Source organism: Pongo abelii, chromosome 13, assembly GCF_028885655.2.
Source record: "Pongo abelii isolate AG06213 chromosome 13, NHGRI_mPonAbe1-v2.0_pri, whole genome shotgun sequence".
Taxonomy (NCBI): Eukaryota; Metazoa; Chordata; class Mammalia; order Primates; family Hominidae; genus Pongo; species Pongo abelii.
In genome coordinates this window covers 96,928,713-96,950,867 of record NC_071998.2, presented here as the reverse complement: position 1 = coordinate 96,950,867, position 22,155 = coordinate 96,928,713, and the positions used below count along the sequence as shown (strand labels likewise).

Below are 22,155 nucleotides of genomic sequence, written 5' to 3'. Positions count from 1 at the left end.
ATGCATCCTGACCCAGTGCATAGTCTTCTTGTTACTCTTGCCATGCTCTGAACAGTATGCACTGCATGTAACTTAACTAGATTTCCAGTGTCTTCAGAGCCCAGCAGTGGCTTTAGTCAGAACACATACAATTTTATCTCTGTCCATGGAAATCTGTACCTTGCAACATTTACCTACCACAGAGTCAACTTTCATGAAGGTATGTAATACCCCACTAGCACAATCCAAGTTGTTCTCCACCATTGTTTTCTTTAGACAACATGTGGAACCTGCAAATTGCCATCTGAAAAAAAATCATATATATATATGGCTTTGTTTAATGGAGAGAAAATATCTAAAACCAGTTGAGCACTGTTATGTCCAAACTCCTTTCAACCAATCTAAAACAAAATCATAATAACTAATTCATTTATTAAAACTCATTAGTAGATGGTTGCCATCCATTGTTGCCAAACTAGATGGATGCAAATTCCAACAGATGAAATTCTAAAATTGAATAGTATGTATTAAATATTCAGAGAAGAGTGAGGAGATTATAAAGGAACTGTACATCTACTTCTGCCTCTAATAAATCTGATTTTTTTTTCTTAACACCAACTATTCAGTAATTGTGTTCACAGCAGCAAAGTTCTATTCCCCTCCCTACTCAGTGCTCCTTCCAGAAGTGGAACAAGATTTAAGATATGGTCATGCACACTCTCTTTCTTATTTACAGTCATTTGAAGTGAACCATAAAATTTCCAAAGACTAAATCAAGTTGCTTCAACAATAATTGTGATAATGTTTTGGAAAACATACATTAATTAAAATAAAAGCAATATCCTAGCAACTCTCTTGATTGCCTATGCTTTCCCCCTAACAATACCTTCTCCGATTATGACCAGGTAACCAACACTCAAGGAACGATGACCCTCTCCCCAGCTCAGTGTAAAATCTTGAACAGATAGTAAATTGACTGAACTAATCTCACTTATTTGGGAGTAATCAGTTTAGGAGTGAAGATGTGTTTCAGTTCCAACAAATGAGACATAAGGAAATCAACTTCTGGGTTGGGGACAGGAGGTTCTTCACTCTTGAAAAGAGACTTGGTGGAGAGTTCACCAGCAGTGAAAACACCATACAATATTGCATGTGCACATGCCCCCGAACCACAGCCACCATATTGTGCAAGATACAAAAAACCTTGGTCTTTGTTGAGCTGTTGAATTAACCAGCACTGTGGGCTTCTTGTTAAAAAAAAAAAAAAAAAAATTATTATCTTCATGGTTGGAGTTCCCAGTACTGTAGTCAAAAGCACCATGACTGCTATAGGGAATTATTGGTGATTATGTTCAGAAATGACCCTCCACTTGCTTCCTTTCTTGCTGTACCTTTGCCCCAGATGAACTTCTTGATTGAAATAGGAACATTCATATATTTCAGCAGATGTGAGTTACTGTTGCTCTAAAAATAAGAGACTGATAAATCTTACTACATAGTACTTTCACAAAAAAAAAAAGAAAGATTTCATGATGGTCTATTAACCAAAATCTATTCTATGAATACCTATGAGCATTCAGCTAGTATGGCTTTGTTTAATGGAGAGAAAATATCTAGAACGAGTTGAGCACTGTTATGTCCAAATGAAGTTGGAATGAATGAAGCTTGAAGACAGGTCTCATATTAGGAGGGGAGGGAGAGATTATACTATAAAAGGAGTAAATTCTTAAGTCCCCAGAACTTCACAGCTTTAGAAAATAAAGACCTCATGCTAGTCCAAGATTGCTAAGATAAAAACCCTTGCTTTCTCCAGAAGGAATAATACAGAAGCCTAATTGCAGCTCTTCAAATGGAAGAAAGGTGGGAACCTCTACCTATCCTCTTTAGTCCACGCCCACTGATGGCCCCTAAGTCATTTCCACGGAATCACTAGAACTCCCTGGAGTAGTTGTTAAAATGATTATTTAAACCAAGGATGAGGGGCCATCCAGTGTTATATGTAATACAACCTTTTAAGTTAGAAAACAGACATGCAGTCCTAACATTTTAAACAGAGAGAAAAACAAAAAGCTTTCATTTGTAGGAAAATGTGCAAATAAATGGTGAAGTACCCTATCAACACAAGGAAAATGACAAAAATAAGGAAGTGCCCTGTCAACACAAGGAAAATGACAACCACAAAGTCAGTGAAAGATTCTTCCTTGCCTTTACATCAGGATTCTGCCGTAGTCATTTAAGAATTTTGAATGAAAAGAAAAACTACCCTAAACATAGTTTCAGACATCTGCAGGAAGACATTATAGAAATGTGGTCTGCACAGGACCACACTGTGTTCTCCATCAAAAAAGTGGGGTTCTACCATAAACAATATTAAAAGACTAAGGGCAGCTTGGCAAAAATTATTTGCAACACATAACAGACAAAGCATGAATATCCATACTATATGGAATTTACAGATCAATTTAAATTTTTTAAAGGCAACTCAATATAAAAACATAAAGAGTATAGACAGTACAGAAGAAATACAAATGACCAATAAACATATGAAAAGATTCTCAGCTTCGCTCCTAATGAGGTAAATGCAAAATAAAACAATGAAATGTCATTCTTTGCCCATTATGCTTGCAAAAAATTAAGACTGATAATATCCAGGGCTGCAAATAAAGCAGAGAAATGGGCGCTCTCACACATTTGACGGGAGTGTGAATTGGAACACAGCTTTGGAGGACAATTTGGCAATGTCTATCAAACTTAAAATGCAATTCCATTTTAGGAGTCTGTGCTACAGATATATTTGTACATGTCTGCAGAGATATAGCTACAGGGATATTCACTACAACACTGTTTGTAATTGCAAACACAGGAAACAATGTAAATGTCCATCAATAAGGACCAGATTAACTATATTCTGGTATATACATAAAATAGAATAATCAAACATTAAAAACAATGAGGTAGATATGTTTATGCTAGTATAGAAGCATCTCAAATGTAAAAATAAGAATTAAGACAGCACATCTTCCCCCAAAAAATCAAAGGAAGACTATGTATACACACACACACACACACACACACACACATAGATATAATCTTTTTTTTATATACCTAGTACAACACCAGGAACATAGTAGATAGCCAGTAAGTATCTATTAAAAGTATAAATGACTTGTAAATATTTGCTGGAGAAATGAATGATAAATGAATGATGAATGAATGTCCATGTAAACATATGAAGAAAATGTTGAAAGGATACACAAGTGATGTAGTTTGAATGTAAATCCCCACCAAATCCCATGTTGAATTAGTATTGGAGGTGGGGCCTGGTGGGAGGTGTCTGGATCATGGGGGTGGATCCCTCATGAATGACTTGGGCCTTCCCCTTGGTGTCAAGTGAGCTCTCACTCTGAGTCCACATAAGATCTGATCATTTAAAAGTGTGCAGCACCCTTCCTCCACTCTTTCTCACTGGCTTGTGCTCTGGCCACGTGACGTGCCTGCTCCCCCTTTGCCTTCTGCCATGATTGTAAGCTTCCTGAGGTCTCCCCAGAAGCCAAGCAGATGCCAGTACCATGCTTGCTATAAAGCCTGCAGAACTGTGAACGAATTAAATCTCTTTTCTTTTTAAATTACCCAGTTTCGAGTATTTCTCTAGCAATGGAAAAATGGCCTAACATAACAAGTTTACCTTAGTGTCATGGGAGAGAATCACTTTTCATTGAATACTTTTTTTATAGATTAGAAAACATTTTACAGGTGCACGTGCTATTTTTACAATAACAGAAATGGAAAAGTTAAGAATCCATCTCCATGTTTTAAAAAATATGTTAATATCTTAAGCAATATTGAAAGAAAAAGGAAAAACAGAGAATATTTGTGACACATACAGCAAAGTTAACTCCAGAAAACATAAAGAGTTCTTACCAATCAATAAGATAGAGATAAATAGCCAGAAAAAAATATACAACCACATGACATGTGGCAGACACTGTAATCATCTACCAGTTGTTTATTATTTCTTACAAACAGAACCATGTTTGAGAGTGGGTCTAGCAACATGTTTGTCATCGAAATAAAGAGTACAAATGACCAAAAAGCATATGAAAAAATATTCAACTTCACATAATCAGGGAAATACAAATTAAAACAAAGTAAAATACTTGATTTTTGCTCATAACATAGGCCAAAAAGAGGGAAAAGATTTCTATGATCCAGTGTTGACAAAGATATGGAGAAAGCCATTGATCAAAGTCGATGGGAGTACAAGTTAATATCATAATTTGGTCAGTAATTTGATAATATCTATCAAAGATTACCCAAAGATATATGTACAATAATGTTCACTAGAGCCTTGTTCATTAGCAACAATCTGGAAACAGTTTTATTTATACATCACTAGGTCCGCAAACAAGGATAAAAGTCAAGCTTTCTACCCCATGGAGCCTGTGTTCCAAGCACATGGAAGAGACAGACAAGAAACAAAGAAGGAAGTTCAGTTCTAATAATGTAAATACTATAAAGGAAATAATAAACAGAAAATAAAAGAAGGTGGCTGGGGGAGTAGAGAGTGGAGGGTGAAAGGGAGGTGATTTTACATGGAGCCATGAGGGGAGGCCTTCCTGGAGGGTGACAATGAGCTAAAGTCACAATGGACTTTGGGGACTCTGGGGACTCTGGGGACTCTGGGGGAAGGGTAGGAGGGGAATGAGGGATAAAAAAACTACACATTGGGTACATTGTACACTGCTCAGGTGATGGGTGCCCCAAAATCTCAGAAATCACCACTAAAGAGATTTTTTTTTTTTTTGGAGACAGAGTTTTGCTCTTGTTGCTCAGGCTGCAGTGCAATGGCACAATCTTGGCTCACTGCAACCTCCAGCTCCCAGGTTCAAGCAATTCTCCAGCCTCAGCCTCCTGAGTAGCTGGAATTACAGGCATGCACCACCACGCCCAGCTAATTCTGTGTTTTTAGTAGAGATGGGGTTTCTCCATGTTAGTCAGGCTGGTCTCAAACTCCCGAACTCAGGTGATCCGCCCCCCTCGGCCTCCCAAAGTGCTGGGATTATAGGCATGAGCCACCACGCCCAGCCCAAGAACTTATTCATGTAACCAAAAACCACCTGTTCCCCAAAACTATTGAAAAAAATTAAAAAATTAAAAATTAATAAAAATGAAAAGAAAAAAAGAATCAGCCCAGCAAATTCAAGGCCTCCAGATACAATAGGAAGGAGAAAAGGAAGGAATGTACAATGTAGATAAGGATAATGAATAAGAGAAGAAAGGAACAAGATGAGATTGGAGAGGAAGACAATGGTCCAATCATTTAGGATTCATGTGAAGGGATTGGGTTTTATTCCCAAGGGTGATGGGAGGCCACTGGGGTATTAAGCAAGGAGGGACATGACTGCGTTCACGATGTTTAAAAGATCACTCCGGCTGCTAGGTGGAGAATGATTGTAGAAGATAACAATGGTAAGATGAAGTGCAATTGGGAGGTCCTGGCAAGGTAAGCTGATGGCTTAGATCAGGCTGGACACAGTGGAGAGTGTAAGCATTGTCCAGATATTGGACAGATTTTGGAGGTAGAACCTGCAATATGTGCTAGGGGATTGGACATGTGGTCAGATGGCAAATAACGATATAAGAGTATCTCCAAGCCTTAGGACTGAACCTATGTTAGATGGTGGTGCCGTGACTAAGATGAGAAAGCCCAGAGAAGGAAGAGGTTTAGTAAAGAGAATCCAGAGTACCATTCTGGACTTGTTAAACTTGAATGTTTTAGGAGACAATCAACTGAAAATAAAGTTGGTAATTAAGATATAGATTTGATTAGGCGGGCATGGTGGCTCACACTTGTAGTCCCAGCTACTTGGGAGACTGAGGCAGAAGGAACGCTTGAAGCCAGAAATTCAAGGCTGCAGTGAGCTATGATTGCAACACTACACTCCAGGCTGGGTGACAGAGTAAGACTCATCTCTTAATAAATACAAATTTTAAAATAAAACATATATATATAGATTTGCAAATGCATGGAGAGAAATCTGGGAGGTTACCTACCTATCCTATAAAGGGATTTTCTCCAGGAAGTGGAAACAGAGGTAGAGGGAGGTGACATGGAGATAGGAGCTGCTTCTACATTTTACCTTAAACACAATAATAAGGTTTGAAAATATTTTACGATGAATATATATTACTTTTGAAATTCAATTAAATGAATACATATAAAAGAAGAGTAACTAGGTGGTTTTCAAATTTTTCCACAGAGCTTTTTCTTCATTCAAAGTCTTATTCTGATTGCTCTTCCCACTCTCATCATTCAGGCCTCAGCTCAACTATGACCTCAGAGAGCCCATCCTTAACCACCCAGTCTAAAGGAGCTCCACCTCTTCCTCCCGCACCTGACTTTATTGCATATCCTGTTTCATTGTGTTCCTACCACTTACCACCCAAAATTAATGTCTGCTTGTTTACTTGTCTCCCCTACTAGAGTAAAATTACCAAGAAAGCACGGACCTTATATACCATGTTCCTCAACTAGTACTAGAATCTAAAACCACGGATTGCAAATAGTAGGCACTTAATAAATAGGCTTTTGATTTAAAATAAATTCTAATTTGGCTGGGTGCGGTGGCTCAAGCCTGTAATCCCAGCACTTTGGGAGGCCGAGGCGGGTGGATCACGAGGTCAGGAGATCGAGACCATCCTGGCTAACACGGTGAAACCCTGTCTCTACTAAAAATACAAAAAAATTAGCCGGGCGTGGTGGCGGACGCCTGTAGTCCCAGCTACTCAGGAGGCTGAGGCAGGAGAATGGCATGAACCCGGGAGGCGGAGCTGGCAGTGAGCCGAGATCTCGCCACTGCACTCCAGCCTGGGTGAAAGAGTGAAACTCCGTCTCAAAAAATAAATAAATAAATAAAAATAAATAAAATAAAATAAAATAAACTCCAATTTGTCCTCAAGATAAAAAGCTGAGTGGCGCCGGGAGCGGTGGCTCACACCTGTAATCCCAGCACTTTGGGAGGCCGAGGCAGGCGGATCACAAGGTCAGGAGATCGAGACCATCCTGTGAATGGTGAAACCCCGTCTCTACTAAAAATACAAAAAAAAAAATTAGCCGGTTGTGGTGGTGGGCGCCTGTAGTCCCCGCTACTTGGGAGGCTGAGGCAGGAGAATGGCGTGAACCCGGGAGGCGGAGCTTGCAGTGAGCCGAGACAGCGCCACTGCACTCCAGCCTGGGCAACAGAGTGAGACTCCCTCTCAAAAACAAAACAAAACAAAACAAAACAAAACAAAAAACCTGAGTGGCTTCGATTGAATTGAGGCAGGAGTCTAGAGTCTCTCCTAATGCCTCTCTCTTAGCTTCCTTCACACCACCACTGACTGCTCTGGGGCACATCGGTAGTCCTCTAGTGCCCTGCAGGAAGCAGGGTAAAAACCACTGGATTGTCTGATGGCTCGGGTCTTTCCCAGCTCTACAGCGGTTTAATCTGGGCCCCTTCTCTGGAGCCTCACCTCTCTCAGACTTCCTCCAACCCAACCAGAGCAGCTCTGGTCCAAACTCAGCTTCAAGTACCACCATCTCTTTCCAGTTGTCCTCTACCACCTCGACTGTCCTTACTTAGGCACCCCACCTCCCATATGCTCCAGGCACTGCCCACCACCCCTTCAAGGCTCCAAACCATGGAGTCACCAGCGAGTGTCCACCCCTGGCTCAGCCCTGTGTGAGGCACCAAAGATCCAGAGACAAGCCGTCCAGGGGCCTGTCTGCTCACAGCCACTCACGGGGACTAAACCAGGCAGAGTGGACTAACGGAGCTCTCTGGCATTCTGGTGGCTCTCAGGGGCATGTGGTCAAATCCAACTGAGTCCTTGGTTTTCTTTTCAAGCCTTCCCGACTATCCTGAGGCCACACAGTCACAATTAATAAAGATTTCCTGTCTTTGTGTACTTGGTTGCTGTCTTTATGAGATATGGATGATAGCATTGCCCGCCTTCCAAGAAAGGGAAATGCCATCTGTCTCTCTTGCTTGGCCTGAGTGCCACTTCAAGCAGGGGTCAGCAAGTATCCCTGGGCACTGTCTTCTGCCCCTTCTGTGGCCCAGATGGAACAGTCCTCATCCTCAGACCACACTCCTCCCCAGCCTCAGAGCAGGCATAGGGCTTGCCTATGTGCCTGCTGCCTGCCTTGGTCTGGGCCAGCATCTCTCTGCAAGAGCCTTGCACAGAGCCAGGAACACCACAGGTGTTCAGCAGTCCTACGTAAAGGCAAGCCCTGACACTTTCAGGACCTTAGGCAGGTCAAAATTGCCTTCCTTAGGCCCAGGATTGCCCCCTGGCTACTGGCTTTGCCTCTCTTCTGTGTGGCAAGAGGGTGGAATCCCAGCTAGACAGAGCCTCAGGGGTAAAGTCCCAAGAGGCTAGAGCAGTGGAGAACGCTCTGGCCTTCCTAACCTCAGGGATTCTCAGGAAAGGGAGGGAGGCAGGAACACACTGACCCCTTCCCCAGAGCCCAGCACACAGTGCTCAGGGGCCACCTGCTGGCAGTCAGGGGCATGTGTGACTCTGGGGGTGGGGCTGCTTAGGCCCAAGGCTTCTGCAGAGACACACACAGAGCACATGGATACGTGATGTGCATGCACGCACACATACCCACTTTCCACATATCCAAGCATGTATGTACACACATGGAAAAATGCATGCACATACATGCACATACAGACCTGAGCCCAAGTGTGCAAGCACATGGACATAACGCCATTACATGTGAACTCATAAGCATGCACTTGCAGACAGCCCTGGGTACACAGGTACATGCACACAATTGCTTATATATGTCAGCCTGACCCCTGGCTGAGACCTTATCCCCTATGATCTCTTTACAAATCCCTTCCTCCCATATATTACCTGGGGAAAGACAGAAGCCACATAGCCTCTGCCCCCTACCCTCCTGTTCTGAGGAGACAGGTATTGCTCAGTCTGTGGCTCAGCTACCAGGAGGATCCCCTCACAGGGTCTCAGCTCCACCTAAGCAGAGGACTAACCTATCTGCACAGTTTCTCCTCATCTGCGGCCTATGGTGCATGGGGCAGAGGTGGGCTTCGGCAGCATGAAGACACAGACCTGAAGACCTTGGTTGACAGTAATTTCTATATAAGGAATGGCCGCCCACTAAGTGCCACAAGGTAAGCAATAGCAGCAAAAGTGTGGAACGTAGAAAGGTGGGAAGTGATTCTCTTGAACCCTCTGGGAAGCTGAAGCTGTAGGCTGACATCTCCAAGACAGTGTTCAAGGGCTGATAGAGCCCCAGAAACCCAGGTTCAAGGATGAGGAAGGAAACTAATATTTATTGAATGCCTACACTGTGCAGGCATTGTTCCTGTGTTTTCTCATTCCATCCTTACTTCCCTGAAAGGTAAGGAGTATTATTAGTCTTCATAACCCCTCATAACAATCTATCACCAAGTCTCATTCTTTTCTTTCTTAATAACCCTCAGATTTCTCCACTGGTGCACCACCAAGTCTGAATCTCCATTAGCTCTTGCCTGGGCACTGGCACAGCCTCCTACCTGGATGCACTTCTTGTCCCATCCAATCTACTCTTCATAATTCTAACAGACTGGTTTTAACAACATGAAACTAAGATTCCTTTAATGGCATCAATGACTTCTTATTCTAACACCAAGATCAAAATCCTAATCTCTGCTTTGCACATCCTCACTTACCTCTCTAGGCTCATTGGCACCACTTACCCCTCATGTGCAGATTCTCTGTGGCCGCCTGGCTGGAGACTGCCCGAGACTGCCTAAAACTAAGAGTTCCCAGGGGGAGGGGCAGCCACCATCACTGTGGCTACTTGCTGCCTAAGATGACAGCTCCCTGGGAGAGGAGTGGCAGCCATCACTGCAGCTCCAGTCTGCCATTTTTCCCTGCTGGTGCCAAGGAAACTGGGTAGTTTGGACCCAGGAGGAATTCCCCATAGTGCAGCACAGTGGCCGTGGCAGATTGTAGCCAGACTGCCTTTTTAGGCCAGACCCGGACCCATTCCTCCTCACCAGGTGAGGCCTCCCTGTGGGAATTTCAGCAACTCCAGCCAAGGGTTTATGGACAGAATTCTGATCTCCCTGGAATGGAGCCCCTGGAGGGAGGAGAGGCTGCAGTTTCCATGGATCAGCAGACTTAGTCTTTCCCCCTACTGGCTCTGAGGAATCGGGCAGTATGGACAAGTGGGATTCCCCCCAGTGCAGTGCACCACCTCCACCAAGGGGCAGCCAGAGTGCTGCATTAAGCAGGTCCCTGATCCTGTGCGTCCTGACTGAGTGAGACCCCACAACAGAGGTCACCAGATACCTTATACAGGAGCATTCCTACTGATATTGGGTCGGTGTCACTCTGGGACAGAGCTCCCAGAGGAAGGAACAGACAGCCATCTTTGCTGTTCTGCAGCCTCCACTGATGACACCTCAAGGGACAGGAGGGACTTAAGTAAATAGGGTCTGGAGTGGACCCCCAGCAAACCACAGCAGCCCTATGGAAGAGAGGCCTTACTGTTAAAAGAAAAACAAACAAATGCAGAGCAACAACAACAACATTAACAAAAGTCTCCACAAAAAAACCATCCAAAGGTCAGCGGACTCAAAGATCAAAGGTAGAAAAACTCATGAGGATGAGAAAGAATCAACAAAAAAATTCTGAAAACTCAGAAAGTCAGAGTGCTTCTTCCCTTCCAAATGATGACAACACCTCTCCAGCAACTGCACAGAACTGGGCTGAGGCTGAGATGAATCAACTGACAGAAGTATACTTCAGAAGGTGGGTAGTAATGAACTTCACTGAGCTAAAGGAGCATGTTCTAACCCAATGCAAAGAAGCTAAGAACCATCATAAAACATTACAGGAGCTGTTAACCAGAACAGCCAGTTTAGAGAAGAACATAAATGACCTGATGGAGCTGAAAAATACAACATGAGAACTTCACGATGCAACCACAAGTATCAATAGCTGAATAGAGCAAATGGAGGAAAGAATTTCAGAGCTTGAAGACTATCTTGCTGAAATAAGACAGGCAGATAAAAATAGAGAAAAAAGAATAAAAAGGAATGAAAAAACCCAAAGAACTATGGGATTATATAAACAGACCAAACCTATGACTGACTGGGGTACCTGAAAGAGATGGGGAAAACAGAACCAAGTTGGAAAACATACTTCAGGATATCCAGGAGAACTTCCCCAACCTAGCAAGACAGGCCAACATTCAAATTCAGGAAATCCAGAGAATCCCAGTACATGAGAAGATGCACCCCAAGACACATAATCATCAGATTCTCCAAGGTTGAAATGAAGGAAAAAAATGTTAAGGGCAGCCAGAGAGAAAGGCCAGGTCACCTACAAAGGGAAGCCCATCAGACTAACAGCAGGCCTCTCAGCAGAAACCTTACAAGCCTGAAGAGATTGGGGGCCAATATTCGACATTCTTAAAGAAAAGAATTTCCAACCTAGAATTTTGAATCTGGCCAAACTAAGCTTCATAAGCAAAGAAGAAATAAAATCCTTTTCAGAAAAGCAAATGCTGAGGGAAATCACCACCAGGCCTGCCTTGCAAGAGCTCCTGAAGGAAGCACTAAATATGGAAAGGAAAAACTGTTACCAGCCACTACAAAAACACACTAAAGTACAAAGATCAATGACACCATGAAGCAACTACATCAACAAGTCTGAAAAATAACCAGCTAGCATCATGATGACAAGATCAAATTCACATATAACAATAGTAATCTTAAATGTAAATGGACTAAATGCCCCAATTAAAAGATGCAGAATGGCAAGCTGGATAAAGAGCCAAGACCCATTGGTGTGCTGTATTTAAGAGACCCACCTCATGTGCAAAGACACACATAGGCTCAAAATAAAGGGATGGAGGAAAATTCACCAAGCAAATGGAAAGCAGAAAAAAGCAGAAGTTGCAATCTTAGTTTTAGACAAAATAGACTTTAAAACTAACAAAGATCTAGAAAGACAAATGTTATTACATATTGGTAAAGAGTTCAATTCAACAAGAAGAGCTAACTATCCTAAATGTATATGCACCCAATACAGGAGCACCCAGATTCATAAAACAAGTTATCTGAGACCTACAAAGTGAGTTAGACCCTCACACAATAATAGTGAGAGATTTCAACACCCCACTGTCAATATTAGACAGATCACTGAGACAGAAAATTAACAAAGATATTCAGGACTTGAACTCAGCTCTGGATCAAGCAGACCTGATAGATAGCCACAGAAGTCTCCACCCAAAATACAACAGAATATACATTCTTCTCAGCACTACATGACACTTACTCTAAAATCAATCACATAATTGGAAGTAAAACACTCCTCAGCAAATGTAAAACAACTGAAATCATAACAGTCTCTCAGACCACAGTGCAATTAAATTAGAAATCAAGATTAAGAAACTCACTCAAAACTGCACAACTACATAGAAATTGAACAATCTGCTCCTGACTGACTCCTGGGTAAATAATGAAATTAAGGCAGAAATCAAAAAGCTCCTTGAAACCAATGAGAACAAAGACAATGTACCAGAATCTCTGGGATGCAGCTAAAGCAGTGTTAAGAGAGAAATTTATAGCACTAAATGCCCACATGAGAAAGCTAGAAATAACTCAAATCAGCACCCTAACATCACAAATAAAAGAACCAGAGAACCAAGAGAAAACAAACCCCAAAGCCAGAAGGCAAGAAATAACCAAGATCAGAGCAGAACTGAAGGAGACAGACAGACACACACACACACACACACACACACACACACACACCCCTGCAAAAAAATTCAATGAATCCAGGAGCTGGATTTTTGAAAAAATTAATAAAATAGACCGCTAGTTAGACTAATAAAAGAGAGAAGAATCAAAAAGACACAATAAAAACTGACCTCACAGAAAGACATACAATCATCAGAGAATACTATAAATAGCTCTATGCAAATAAACTAGAAAATCTAGATGAAATGGATAAATTCCTGGACATATACACCCTCCCAAGACTGAATAAAGAAGAAGTTACTGAATAGACCAGTAACAAGCTCTGATTTGAGGCAGTAATTTACAGCCTACCAACCAAAAAAAGCCTAGGACCAGACAGATTTAAAACTGAATTCTCCCAGAGGTACAAAGAGGAGCTAGTACCATTCCTTCTGAAACTGTTCCAAACAATTGAAAAGAAGGGACTCCTTGCTATCTCATTTTATCAGGCCATCATAATCCTGATACCAAAACCTGGCAGAGATACAACAAAAAAAGAAAACTTCAGGCCAACATTCCTGATGAACATTGATACAAAAATCCTCAATAAAAATACTGGCAAACCAAATCCAGCAGCACATCAAAAAGCTTATCCACCACAATCAAGTCAGCTTCATCCCCAGGATGCAAGGCTGGTTCAACATATGCAAATCCATAAAGGTAATTCATCACATAAACACAACTAAAGACAGAACCTACATAATTATCTTAATAGACGCAGAAAAGGCCTTTGATAAAATTCAACATCCCTTCATGTTAAAAACTCTCAATAAACTAGGTATTGATGAAACATACCTCAAAATAATAAGAGCCATTTATAACAAACCCACTGCCAACATCATACTGAATGGGCAAAAGCTGGAAGCATTCCCCTTGAAAACTGGCACAAGACAAGGATGCCGTCTCTCACCACTCCTATTCAACATAGTATTAGAAGTTCTGGCCAGGGCAATCAGGCAAGAAAAAGAAATAAAAGGTATTCAAATAGGAAGAGAGAAAGTCAAACTGTCTCTGTTTACAGATGACATGATCCTATATCTACAAAACCCCATTGTCTCAGCCCAAAAGCTTCTTGAGCTGATAAGCAACTTCAGCAAAGTCTCAGGATACAAAATCAATGTGCGAAAATCACAAGCATTCCTATACACCAACAATACACAAGCAGACAGCCAAATCGTGAATGAACTCTCATTCGCAATTGCCACAGAGAATAAAATACCCAGGAATACAGCTAACAAGAGAAGTGAAGGACCTCTTCAAGGAGAACTACAAACCACTATTCAAGGAAATCAGACAGAACAGAATTGGAAAAACATTTCATGCTCATGAATAGGAAGAATCAATAACATGAAAATGACCATACAACCCAAAGTAATTTATAGATTCAATGCTATTCCCATTAAACTACCATTGACATTCTTCACAGAATTAGCGAAAAAATTACTTTAAAATTCATATGGAACCAAAAAAGAGCCCATATAGCTAAGATAATTCTAAGCAAAAAGAAAAAAGCTGGAGGCATCATGCTACCTGACATCAAACTATACTACAAGGCTACAGTAACCAAAACAGCATGGTACTGGTACAAAAATAGACACATAGAACAATGAAACAGAATAGAGATCTTAGAAATAAGACTGCACATCTACAACCATCTGATCTTCAGCAAACTTGACCAAAACAAGCAATAGGAAAAGGATTCCCCATTTAATAAATGGTGCTGAAAGAACTGTATGGCCATATCCAGAAAATTGAAACTGGACCCCTTCCTTACGCCTTTACACCTTATACAAAAATTAACTCAAGATGTATTAATGACTTAAATGTAAAACCCAAAACTATAAAAATCCTAGAAGAAAATCTAGGCAATACCATTCAGGACATAGGCATGGGCAAAGATTTCTTGATGAAAACATCGAAAGCAATTGCAACAAAAGCAAAAATTGACAAATGGGATCTGATTAAATTAAAGAGCTTGTGCACAGCAAAATAAACTATCATCAGAGTGAACAGACAGCCTATAGAATGGGAGATAATTTTTTCAATCTATCCATCTGACAAAGGTCTAATATTCAGAACCTACAAGAAACTTAAACAAATTTACAAGAAAAAAACCAAACAACCCCATCAAAATGTGGGCAAAGGACATGAACAGACACTTCTCAAAAGAAGATGTTTATGTGGCCAACAAACATATGGAAAAATGCTCAACATCACTGATCATCAGAGAAATGTAAATCAAAACCACAGTGAGATACCATCTCATACCAGTCAGAATGGTGATTATTAAAAATCAAGGAACAACAGATGCTGGTGGGGCTGTGGAGAAATAGGAACACTTTTACACTGTTGGTGAGAATGTAAACTAGTTCAACCATTGTGGAAGACACTGTGGCAATTCCTCAAATACCTAGAACCAGAAATACCATTTGACTGTGCAATCCCATTACTGGGTATATACCAGAAAGGATATAAATCATTCTATTATAAAGATACATGCACATGTATGTTCATTGAAGCACTATTCACAATAGCAAAGACATGGAATGAACTGAAATGCCCATGCCCATCAGTGATAGACTGAATAAGGAAAATGTGGTACATATACACCATGGAATATTATGCATCCATAAAAAGGAACAAAATCATTTTTTTTTTTTTTGAGACAGAGTAGTCTCACTCTGTCACCCAAGCTGGAGTGCAGTGGCACAATCTCAGCTCACTGCAACCACTATCTCCCTGGTTCAAGCAATAACCCTGCCTCAGCCTCCCGAGTAGCTGGGATTACAGGGGCACGCCACCATGCCTGGCTAATTTTTTTGTATTTTTAGTAGAGACGAGGTTTCACCATGTTGGCCAGACTGGTCTCGAATTCCTGACTTCAGCAATCCATCCGTCTCGGCCTCCCAAAGTGCTGGGATTACAGGCGCGAACCACTGCGCCCAGCCCAAAATCATGTCCTTTGCAGGGATGTGTTTGGAGCTGGAAGCCATTGTCCTCAGCAAACTAACACAGGAACAGAAAGCCAAACATGGCATGTTCTCACTTGCAAGCAGGAGCTGAACAATGAGAACACATGGACACAGGGAGGGGAACAACACACACTTGGGCCTGTTGGGAGGGCACAGGGGTGATGGGGGAGAGCATCAGAATAAATAGTTAATGGATGGTGGGCTTAATACCTAGGTGACGGGTTGATAGGTGCAGCAAACCACCATGGCACATATTTACATATGTAACAAACCTGCACATCCTGCATATGTATCCCAGAACTTAAAATAAAATATTTAAAAAAGAAAAAACAGACAGATATACCATATTGGAGAGGCAGAAGAAAACTTCCTAATCATAGGACCAGGGACACAAATGATAAAGAAAAGATTGACCAAATAAAAAATGCTAACTTCTATACATCTGTTTAAATGTACACCACCCAAAGGACAAGTCAGGTCTTTGGAGCTCATGGGGCTTTTGGTTGGAAGACCTGAAGATAAACAAGCCTCCTTTCCAAGGACAACTACATGATTTGCAAGGCCCCTTATTCAAAGATTATTAAGAATTTCTCTGTTGTCAAGAAAGAAAAAACAGAGCATGTTCTGCTTCTGTTCTGAAGCCATGCTCAGGGACTTTCTAAGGGCAGAGCCCCATGCAATGACACAGATGGCATCCCATGAAGCCAGCCCTACTCCTTCAATCCAGAAAAATAAACAGGCCAGAACTGGAAAGAATCCACAATACAACTCAACTTTGGGAAACACCCATCTGCTAAGCACCTCACCAGTGCCCAGTCTTGCCCTCACAAAGCTCAGAGCCTTTTGGTGGGAGAACAGTCGGTGCACAGCTGAAAGATAAGAGGGCATAGCTTTACTCCTCTGGAGGTGAGGTAGGGGGTTCCATTCCAGACTGAGGATCCCAGAGATGCATAAGGTACAAACACACCCTGGGGAATCGTTTCAGGCACAGTGTCCTCCGCAGAAGTCTTTGTGCAACATTTGCTTAGCATTTGTGGGGAGGGGGTTAGAGAAAATCTGGCTGAAGAGAGCTAGCTTAGGTGCCATACCCCTTCAGGTCTTCTGGGGCTGCAGGATGGGAGAGCTGACAGGAAGAGAAGGAACAGTTTCCAAAGAAAAGAAGGAAAGTTATATCTCTGGCTTTGTCTCCTTCCAGAACTGCCAAGGCTGTACACAAAAATTGAATTTAATAAATCTGAGCTGTGATCCTGATTCTCTAGCTACCTAGCTTATGTGCTGGGACTTAAATTCTCTGGTCCTCAATTTTCTCATCTGTAAAATGGGAATCATGTTGAGTGATTACGAGAATTAAATGAAATTAGGTAAGTTGAAAGGGTCTATAATTTGTAGACCTATAAAATTTTAAGTGATATCATTTCATATAATCTACATAAGACCTGCTAGCAGCTTGTTGATGATCCAGGTTAAGATATGGGAAAGTAGAAGAGGAAAAAACAAAGTAGAGAGAAGTGGATTAGAAGATCCACTCATCCCAGCCTAACATCCACTTTTCTTTCTTCGTGACATAATACAAACAGTCTTTGAAAAGTAACTTTTCTCTGAAGACCCTTCCCCAGGAAGCCTAGACTGCTGGTACTAAACTTCACTTTTGCTTCCCTACACTACCAGAATCCCTTTATAGTCAGTCATGAGGCTTCTAGGCTAATACTCCAGGAAAACTGGGGTAAGATTGTGGCTATCAACCACTCACCCCTGTTTTTAAGTGTGAAGATAATTGTTTCATGCCAGTAAACTACACTCCTGTACAGGAATATTGATGATGCAAAATTGGCAACTCTGGATTTAAAGGGAGACAAAATTGCTTCCCTTAAAATCACCCAAGACAACTCTGTCTGTCTGTGCCAAGTGGGGTGTGAAGTTGAAGGCCTCCGCCCCTGGAGTCTGGAGCTATAATGTTCTTTCCAAAGAAGGGCTGGGAAGGAGATCAAGGTACCCTTTGACTCCCCACATACCATAATAACCGTAGCCGTTTATTGTCTACAACATTGAATCAGGCATTATGTTGGGGATGTTTGCATTTAATGTTCACCCAAGTTACCTAAGGTATGTCTAACCCCTACCTTGAGACTCTAAGAAGATTTTGGGGTTTATTTTTTAAATCGAACACTTATATAGCCATTACCATGTGCCAGACACTGTTCTAAAAGCTTTGCAAATGCTAACGTAAACTCATTAAATCCACAGAACCACCTATGAAGTAGGTACTAGGAGTATCACTCCTAGTTAACTGAAGAAAATAGCCTTGCTCAGTATCACATAGATAGGAATTGGTAGAACAAGTATTCAAACCTAGACACAGGCTGGCTCCAGAATCCATGCTCCTTCTGTTGTGTTTCCTCTCTGGACCTAAAAGGCAGGTAGAATACAGTGCAGGCTTGACTCCAAAGCCTGGCCCATTAATGTGTATGCTATTTGGATTTTAATTCCACAGGCACTTGCAAATGTCAAGGTACTATATTATTCTTTCAAGGAAGCAGCCAACATGGATTAAGACTTTGTGCTTTGATTTCAAAATACGTGTGTTCAAATCCTACCTCTGCTATTTGTCATCTGGGGACCTTAGACATCTACCTTCAACTCTCTGTGCCTCAGTTTCTTTACATATAAAATGGATATTATAATAGCATCTACCTTTTAGAGTTGTGGTGAGGATTAAGAGAAATAGCACAAACACAACTCTTGGCACAGGGCCAGGCCCAGAGTAAGCATTTAATACAGGCTCATGGCTACTCTTCTTAACACCATCATCTTCATTTCATCAATGGAAATTGACAGCCACTAGGGCACAGTAAGAAGAACATGGAATTTGGAGACAGGAAACCTTGGATTAAAATGTAGCCAATAATTTGTTCACTGTGTGGCCTTGACCAAGTCACTTAACTTCCTTTCCTCCTCTGTAGAATGGACATAATAAGAGCTACCACTCCCAGCATTTGTCTAGATCATATGAGCTCATGCTTGGTGAAAGGGCACAATTATCAAACAATGTATATATGTTGGTCATCACTTGTGTTACATAAAATAGCCTATCTAGTGGGTTGATTGGTGGGACCCCAAAACATACATCCACATCCTAAGCCCCTTAGTGGGTAAATGTGACCTTATTTGGAAAAAGGGTCTTTGCAGATATAATTAAAGATCTTGATATGAACTCATCTAGATTATCTGGATGGGCCCTAAATCCAATGACAAGTGTTCTTATAAGCGACAGAAAAGGACACAGAGAGAGGAGAAGGCCATGTGATGACAGAGGCACAACTCAAGGTGGTGCTGTCACAAGGCAAGGAATAACTGGTGCCACCAGAAGTGGGAAGAGGCAAGGAAGTGTTCTTGCTAGAGGCTTTGGAGGGAGTGTGACCCTTTTGACATCTTGATTTTGGACTTCTAGCCTCTGGAACTCTGAAAGAATAAACATCTGCTGTTTTCTGCCACCAAGGGTATAGTAATTTCTTATGGCAGCCCTAAGAAACAAATACACTGTCCCTGGGGAGAAAAAGGAATAGAAAAAGAAAACCCACTTGGAGCCTGTATTAGTGTACTTGGGCTACCATAATAGAACACCACCCTGCCTTGTACAGCAGCCACTGATTTTCTCATGTCCTGGAGGCTAGAAGTTCATGATCAAGGCGCCAGCAAATTCACTGTCTGGCAAAGTGTGTCTTCCTGGTGAAGAGAAAGACAGCTGTCTTCTTCCCGTGTCCTGGCATGGCCTTTCCTCTCTGCATGTGTGGAGAGAGTGCGCCGACATCTCTTCCTCTTTTTATAAGGACAACAGTCCTATTGGGTTAAAGCCCCAATCTTTATGACCTCATTTAATCTTAACTACCTCCATAAAAGCCCTATCTCCAAATATAGTCACCTTGGGAGGTTGGGCTTCAACATGTGAATTTGGTGGAGGAGGAAACACAGTTCAATCCGTAACAGAGGCCAGGCAATGAATGTGTTAAAATCCAGAGCCAACAGATGCAGCTCCACTGTGGCAAGTGAAGGTGCTCTGGAGAACAAGCCAATTTTCTGGAATGGGGCTTCTGGGGCTTTCCTCCTGACGGGCCAAGAACAAGCAACCACAAGGGAAACCTGGAGGAACACTTCCACACCCCCTGGCACCTTATCAAGCCTGCCTCACATTCCATGTATGCCTGGCCATTGTTATTCCCCTTTATTTTATTACTAAAGTGGTTGGTCTTCCCACAGAGAAACAACCACAAAATTTGATTTTTGAAAAGTGAAGTCTTAGATTTGAAATACCTCCAAAGAGTATCTGAATCCCTTCAAACCATATAAGGGGATGTGCTTATAAATAAATATCTGGATAGATACAGGTTTTAAATAGCAAAGATGGCTGAAGTCATTTTATTACAGAATTGTTAAAAAGCCATTTATCCCCATGTGGGATGGGAAGACACATCAAATCTAAACAGCAGAAATCTGAACAGGATGTGGGATGATATAGCAAGAGCATCCGGGGTAACGTTCAGAAATTTGAAGAGTTTCTGTATGTCAAATTAAGTCCTCTGGCACCTTTTAAAATCTAAGAAAATCAGTCATATGTTTCTTTAGCAGGTTAGGTTTGGGTGAAAATAAACAATAAAAACTTTAAAAATCATCCTGACTTGAAAACAAATAACTGATTGCCACCCATTCCTGGAATACTAATTTCCCTTGAATGCTTATAATTTATTTGTTCAATAAATATTTAGCTCCTATTGTGTGCCAGGCATAAAGCTAGATCGTGGGGATTTAATCATAAACAAAAATAGATAGTGCTCAGCCAGGAGAGGGGTCACAGTTAGCATTTGGGCGTCTGACCAAAGAGACTGGAGCTGGGGCACAGGAAGCCAGCCTCACAAACAAGGTGCCACCGGAACAGGAAGTTAGAAGAGGGAACAGAGACAGACCAATTATATGGGCTAGGACTCATCGAGTTTTGTTGAGACTCAGAAATAGTAAAACCTCTGTCTAAGGAGAGCATCCAAATACATGGGGAGGGATGGGGCAGGGGCACATCTCAGGTCACAGTAGAAGGTCCCAGCAGCCAGGGCTGCATCTGTCTTTCCTTCTTTAACAAGGAGGCTGATGAAACTGAGTCTCATTCCCTGGAAGGAAGAAAGGTACCTGTAGCAGATGCCCCCTCCCAGCCTCCACGGGGATGGGGATGGGATAGGATAAAGAGGGCACCTGTAGAGTGGCATCAGTACATTCAATTGGAAGTTGAGAAAGAGGAAAGTAGCCCAGGATGGGCTGGCACTGACTCAAACCCACTTGGGGAAAACTGGGTGGGCAGGCACTCCCTCAAGATATAATTCGCATACCATACAATTTTGCACTGGGATTTTAAACCAAATGCACTCCGTAGGGTCCAAGCACACAGTGGATTTGGAATGCTACCTCCTGACTTTCCCAGACCCATCATACCCTCATTAAAGAGCCCCCTCTTGCCTGTTGTCCTTGTCTGTGTGTCCCCTTGACCTGTAGCATGCAAGAGAAAATCAAAGGAGAAGTAAGAAAGGAAAAAGTGCAGAGAGAGGGGAACTGCTGGCTACCGTTCATCAGATAAACTTAAAGTCAGTTTCTGTACTTCTTGGAATTTTTCCACCTGGATCTTATACTTTCTGAAAACTTGCAACTTAAATGATGTCCAAAACCAGCAAAAGTAGGTGGCAAATAGACGTGTTTATCTGTGCTATATAAAGAGATCATGGAATTTTGATCTTGGAAAAGCCACAGCCTCTGGAAGCCTCAGTTTTCACCTTTGAGGAATGGGGACAAATGAGGATAAAAACTAAACTCCCAGAGCTAATGTGAGGATTAATGAATTTTACATGATTTGCACACATGTGTATATTAATAATTATTGTTGTAGATGTGCTGCCCCACAAGGTAGAAGAGACCTGGGAGCTCGCTCAGTTGGGCCCTATTCCTCTCTCCCTAATATCCAAGTGTCCCCTGCAATAGCCCTATGAAGTTGTCACTCCAAAAACTCTCAGACCTCACCAAGGATAAGGAATCTATCAAGGACAATAATATCTGGCATTCATTACTCACATTATGCCTCTGACACTGTGCTAAATGTTTCTCCTGCGTGGTCTCATTTTATCTTCAAAATAAGTCTGTGATATGGTGGTGGAACAATTCTGTGAACACACTAAAAACCACTGAATTGTACACTTTAAATGGGTGAATTCTACGGTATGTGAATTATATCTCAGGGAAGCTGTTAAGGCCAGGTGTGGTGGCTCATGCCTGTAATCCCAACACTTTGGAAGGCCGAGGGTGGAGGACCGCTTAAGAACAGAAGTTTAAGATTACAGTGAGCTGTGATTGTACCACTGCATTCCAGC

General features: G+C 41.8%; 1 long non-coding RNA gene across 1 annotated transcript in view; it reads right to left on the bottom strand.

The window, feature by feature from the left end:
• LOC134759795 (uncharacterized) overlaps positions 1 to 1,143 on the bottom strand; it is a 41,810-nt gene extending 40,667 nt beyond the window's left edge. The window contains exon 1 of the long non-coding RNA XR_010136573.1: positions 178 to 1,143. This is a non-coding gene — a long non-coding RNA (uncharacterized LOC134759795). The remainder of the gene's footprint in view (positions 1 to 177) is intronic.
• Between the last annotated feature and the right edge of the window lie 21,012 nt (positions 1,144 to 22,155).